This window comes from Haliotis rubra, unplaced genomic scaffold (assembly GCF_003918875.1).
Source record: "Haliotis rubra isolate DU_JTF1 unplaced genomic scaffold, ASM391887v1 Scf213, whole genome shotgun sequence".
Taxonomy (NCBI): domain Eukaryota; kingdom Metazoa; phylum Mollusca; class Gastropoda; order Lepetellida; family Haliotidae; genus Haliotis; species Haliotis rubra.
The window spans coordinates 1,337,119-1,344,037 of NW_025766148.1; positions in this window are offsets into that span (position 1 = coordinate 1,337,119).

Here is a 6,919-nt window from a genome sequence, read left to right on the forward strand (position 1 = left end):
AGAGAGAGAGAAAGAAAGAGAGAGAGAGTGAGTGAGTTAAGATGTAAAGTCACATCGGCAATATTTCAGCCATATCGTGACTAAAACTAGTTCTAAATTCATAATACATACATATAATATATACATACCTGTCAACGAAGGACAGTAAAACCACTTGATTATCACAGATTGAGTTAAAACTAACTAGCATATATCTTTAAAAGTAGAAAATTATTTCTGGCCAAAACAATGTAAAAATGGGCTATAGATCGCCAACAACTGAAGGTAGATGACCATACTAGGGACAGAGAGAGAGAGAAGGATAGAGAAAGAAACAGAAGGTCAGAGAGAGAAACAGGACAGAGGGGAAGAATGTGTGTGTGCTTGAGTTGCTGAGTTTCCCATTTCTGGCCTAAGTGCATATCTGAATTAGACACATTTTTAGATGAATGATCAAAATCTGTTTTCACGCTCGCACCAATAACTTACAAGTCATTCTTTATTTTTCAGGTCAGTCTTGTTATTGTTCATTGCTAACGGGAGCGGTATTGTTATAAGCCTTATGGTAACTACTTTTTTCACAATAACCACTTTTACTCTAATGACATTATTCAACTCCAGAAACGTCACACCTTAATTTGGAGATGGGTCACCAAATGATTACATAATGTGAAGCCCAGTCATGGGAATCAAGCGCTGAATGTTCCTGAAATATACAAAAACAGTCACCTGCGGAATTCCCAGTCAACATTGACAGTAAATACGACAATAACAAACAAATCTATTTCCACCAGGATGACTACAAGCTTTAGAAGAAATGAAAATAGGATATGATTACTCCATGATTGAACAAATGGAGTCACCCACTCTATACAATGGTAAATTCAAGGGTCATCAGTTTGGATGAGGAATGTCACCCTTTGCTAATTTTCACTTCTTGTTGACAATAGCTTCTAGAGGCATGTTCAGTAAACACTTCCATGGTTGTTGCCACATGTACATACTTACATTCTAGTTTGTCAACAAGCAACAGGTCGGTGGATTAAGGTTCTTTCTCATATTCACTGATTGCTATTAATGAACCTTCTAAGATGCCTAGCGGTTAGAACAATCGAAAAAAACAAACATTATCAGACAATAAAGGTATAGTTTTTTGATGACGTAACAATTGAATGACGTTATCCCGTCACTGCGCCATTCTAGTGTGCCCCCTCGTTATCGAACCATTTTACATTACGTCACAGTGTAAGCGACGTCACGATGCATGTCAGTTGTCATCGCCTCGTACCGCCTCCTACAGTAAACTACTCCTTTGCATCCAGTTTCTTGGTTTGCAGTTGCTTCACTCACCTAACATCACTGGTGGAAACATTACTTTTATGTTTTACGACGGTTAAAATGTGTCAATTCGACTCACAAGTTTTCAGCAACACGGTAACGTTCGCAATGTTTACATTCCCGCAATGCAATCGTGGAATGTCGCTTGACTACTCAACTTCCTCTGGATGTACTGATCTAAACTTACGCTGGTAGTAGAAATGCGACGTTCATATTGCCCCATATGGTTTACGTTAAGGACAGATGTAATTAAAATAATTCAGAGAAGATATTTAATCCGAACGTAAACCGTCATCAAACTGTTATCATTTGTTTTTTTCTGGTAACGTTCGTCTTAACGTAGGGGGGCAGACACACCAATAGAACAGCGCGCCAGTTAGCCCTGTGCGAGGATTCTTAATTTAGGTCACGGACACCGTCGTTTCTTCTCTGCCACAAATTAATCGTAATTATCCTTAGAAAGTATTAAAGCACACTTTCCCCTGAACTAGTATAATGTTAAGCACTCGGACGCAAGCGTCTTCGTACTTTAACTATAATAGTTCAGGGCGAAAGTGTGCTTTATTACACTATACATGGTGGTAGAGCGAACTGTATTTTTTAAATGACCAAATTTTACTTCTTCAAACACTGAAGACTGAATAGTAGTTTGGGCTGTTTAACATGAATTAGGTATAACTGCTTACCTTACTGTAAGTAGAATTGTGTGAATTGCGGTTTTACCGATCGGGCAGGATATGCTCTCAAGTATGCCGAACACTCGGTGTCGTTACTGATTGTCAGTGATCTCTTCACATGATTTTCAGTTATTTTGCACCAAATGGATTCTTTAGGCCTGTTTATACGGCGACATTTGTACATGTGTTTATTTTTTGCATATGTGTAAATTTGCTTACATGAGTATATTTGGTCGCATAAACGCAATTACACATATGCAAATTTTACTACCCCAAGCAAAAATACTCCTGGCCTAGACCAGGTGCAAATGTTTTACTACCGGTGAGTGAATGCTTATTTTTTGCTACCCTAAGCAAATCTGGTCGTATAAACGCATAGCAAATTTACTCAGGGTGAGTATTTTTCCCGCTCGATTTCATAATGGCTATTTTGGTAGTTTCCCGCCTATACTTTACGCGCCTTATTGGTCACATATCTGTCAGTTGATGTCTAGCTTCCATTAAAAACAGACACACGACAATGGCGAACCGGAAAGGAACTCGCGGTGCCAAAAGACGCGGTTCCGCTTGGAATGACCAGGAAACAAATGCCTATTGGCAATATGGGAAGTATAGAGTATAGAGTATAGAGGAATTACTGGAAAACCCCCAAAGCAACAATGTTTCGGTGTACAATACTGTCGCGAAGGAAATGGGTACAAAAGGATTCAACAGGACATCTGACCAATGTAAAGTGAGAATCACTACCTTAAAGAGGACGTACAGAGAGTGTAAATCAAACCTGAAGAAAAGTGGAAAGGGAAGGAAACTTTGTAAGTTTTTTGAAGAACTGGACGCCATTCTTGGTACCAGACCAGCCTCGTCGCCTCTGAAGGTTATAGATACAGAAAGTCGAAAGATGAAGGAGGGGATTCTTGTGAACCTGATGATACAGCACAGGTAAACACAGATGCTGTTGGTGACAGTTGTGCTGACATTACACCTCTTGCTGATAATGAAACTGAAAGGGATGAAAAGGATGCATCTGACACGGAAAGCAGAAAGAATAAAAGAAAGGAATCCACTGAAGGGGAAAATGAAAAGGTGAAAAGCGAGAAGAAAAGAGCTCGGAAGACGAGGATGGAAGTAGCACTGAAATCTGTGATGGATGGATTTAGTGCAGCAAACGAGAGAGCTGATGATAAGGTTCATGACCTTGAATGCCAGAAAATAGAACTTGAACGCCAAAAGCTTGATGTCGAGAAAGCCAAGATCGAATCAGACGAAAGACAGAAGCGTGAAGAGAGACAGCACCAGTTCAACATGATGAATATGATTATGAGAGCTGTACGGGGGACAGGACAACAGCCCCCACCTGTCCCATACAGCACGGGTCGTACAGATCAGTATGATGGAGGTGAATCGGTAAGAGGTCCGGGCCCTTCATCACGCTATTCCTCGACAGTCAACCAACAATCTTCAAATGACGATTCTTGGATAACTGATACTGAAGACGGAACAAGTTTCTACAATTTGTAGACTTCATGAATGACACAAGACTATAAATGATACATTCATGATTATTATAACTATTGCTCAATTCTGTTTTCTCATCAACCGCCATGAAGTTCATTGGCGTTTGGTTTCCATTTCATCCTTCGAGTTAGTTCCAGTGTGTGTCTTGAGACGTTTCCGTTCTGGTGTTTGTCCAGCCATATTCTTAGTGCTGCTGTAATCACAATGTTCATTTGAGCAATCTAGACAGCATCTAGATATAAGCCTTGTAATAATTCATGTTCTCTTATGAATAAAGGATTTTTAGATTTAGTGCACATTTCACTTTTCCGAAAAGAAGAAAAAGCATGGTTTTCACCCTCTGTTACCAGCTTTGAATAATTACTGAAAGCTCTCGTAATTATCCTTACAGCTTTGAGGATAATGCTGTTGAAACCATGACTTGTCATTCACTAATAACGTCAAATGTTTGCGTATCTTACCGTTTCGAAAATCATGATCCTGGTTTTGAGGCTATTGAAAGTGTGTATTATAGCTAATGCAAAACGTTATGTCAAATTGTTCTCTGAGATTATGGTCAATGTGTTGCAATATTGTATTGGTGTGTTGACATAAAAGAAAGGATTGCTTACATCTTCACAAAATACTTTAATTTGAATTTTGAAACACGTGCATGTACAAGTTTAAATGTTTACAATAATCACCAATATGAACTATACATGTTTTACTCAAAGTAAATGCCTTCACAAATGAATAATGTCTTTAAAACACATCGTTGCAGAAAACCAGCGCGATTTCATCACGCAGAGCTTTCGCACATTGGATCCCTTCGTCGCCCCCATCCTGTACATCCAGTTGGTAGTCATTTTCTTCTTCGTCTTCTTCGGTGTCCCAATCCTCCCTGTAGAGGTCACGTACACTCTCGCAAATGTTGTGGAGGGCAACACAGCATGTAATTACCGTGCAGGCAAATTCGACGTCAACGTCCATCCTCTTCTGCAAACACCGCCAGCGTCCCTTCAAGCGACCAAACGCGTTTTCAGTCGTCATCCTGGCTCGGCTGAGTCGATAGTTGAAGGTACTCTGAGCTGGAGTGAGGTTAGCTCTGCCAGTGTAGGGCTTCAATAACCATGACTTTAAGGGGTATGCTGCATCACCAAGGAGCACCAAGGGCATCTGTGTATTTCCGATGTTCTTCGACCAGTTTGGTAAGAGAGAACGATCATCACCAAGGAAATAAATGTCTGAGTTCACAAAGACACGGGCGTCATGCACTCTGCTTGGCCAGCCAATATTGATGTTTGTAAACATCTGGTTGTGGTCACATACCCTTGAAGGATAAGAGAATAGAAACCTTTCCTGTTCATGTAGTCACCGTGTGAATATTTAGGAGCTATGATAGGGATGTGACTGCCATCTATAGATCCTACACAGTTTGGAAATCCCCAACGCTCCTCATAGCCCCTGATAACATCCTTCAATGCGTCTCCCTGGGGGAACCTGACGTATTCAGTCAGGAGAAGTTTCATGATGGCTTCGCACACTTGATGGACGCAGATACATACGGTTGCCTTCCCGACACCAAAAAAGGTTGGCCACAGTTCTATATTCTGCGGAGGAAGCCATCCAATAGATTGTTATAGCAACCTTTTTCTTCACATCCAATGGTTCCTCAACTGTATGTTCAGAGGGAGAGAGCTCATCGTTTAGTCGAGTGCAGATCAATTCATACGTTTCTCTTCGCATTCTAAAATTTTCTAACCATTCGGCATCAGTGAAATGTTTGCCAACAACTTCCGTATACCAATGACTTGATCTTGGCTTTCTTCTAGAAGTTCGATCATTCGAACATCCCAGTATCAGACTAACACTGATGTAATATGGGAAATGCCTATACCTTCTTCTTATCTCACGTCTTACTCCATCCATTGCTAGTGCAGAAATGAACTATTATCAAGATTTACTACCGCTTTGCCTAAAGTCCGTATGAACGCATAGCAAATTGCTCACCCTAGCAAATTACACTCCCTATGTAAATTTACTCATGTATGCAAATTTGCACATGTGTATATTTTCGCCGTATAAACAAGCCTTTTGTCTGAGGACTGGTTATTCTTTTGCACCTATCTACATTTTCTTAAGTCATGAAAATGTTTTCTGTGTTATGTGTTGAGTGACATTAACCACTCACTATGAGTTCTTTCGGTAGGGCAAGACATGCATACCACAAACTCAGTTGTCATCAATGATCAGTAACTCATGAACCCCTTAGATATATAAATTGTCCTTTTGCACATGTATGTAACAGGCATATAAAACTCTATGCCCCAGGCAATGACGCGAGGGTTGGAATGGTAGATGCCTTTACAGGTAGTGCTTGTCCATGTCATCCCTTAGCATAACATGACTGCGTTCACATCCGCACATGACTCTCCACTTTCGTGGACACTTTATAAACTGGGTCGCTTGGATGGTGGCAACTGGCCTGCCAGAAACAGAAGGGGATTGTGGCAACTGGCCTGCCAGAAACAGAAGGGGATTGTGGCAACTGGCCTGCCAGAAACAGAAGGTTTAACGTTTACTGTTCCCGTTCAGTCACAACTCACTCGTATCCGCCAATTTGAGAATTTGCAAATATGAATTGTGCAAAGAATATACAGAGACTGTTCAACACATTGTCAGTGGATTGGCACAAACACAGTATCTTAGACGACATCTAATGTACGACTGAAGATATGTTGGGGGCATCATGAAAATGGCAATTCTTTAGACTATACCAGTGTTTATCCGTAGACGCATAGTTTTTATTGAAGTGTTGAATTGTCCCAAATGAGGTTGATCAGAATTAGGAAAAACCTCGACCTCGCTTACGAAATGTCCTTCATGCAACCCAAGTATAAGGTTGTCCAATATTGTTCTTGGAGCCTCAGGTTTGGTACTTCACAATAGTTTGATTGACAGTGCTAGAGTACCCGGCAGAAGGTTACAGTACTAGGGGAGTTTACACAATGTCATTCTCCGAACAGGCATGTGTAAACAAGATGAATACTTATTACACTGTCCCGAGACGACAGTACTGAACAATTCTTAATTCTTTAGATATATAGACAATATATAAGGATGGTGCATGGGATTATTGCGACCATGATGCTAAATGTTTACGTGAGGACTGACCCGTTTGATTGCACTAAAACCGACAATGAACCTCCGCTTCATCCGCTGTCCACAGAAACCGATTCAATGCTATCAGCCTCCTTTGTTGTGTTTTGACTACCTAGATCTTATCATTTTAACAGTAATGCAACTGTAAACAAACCATACACCTCTATCCTTACTCATTTTTCGAGACAATACGAACCCCTTCCGCACCCAAGATTTTGAAGACAATGCGCCATACATCCCGGTTATTACTATGCTTGATCTTCTTGTTT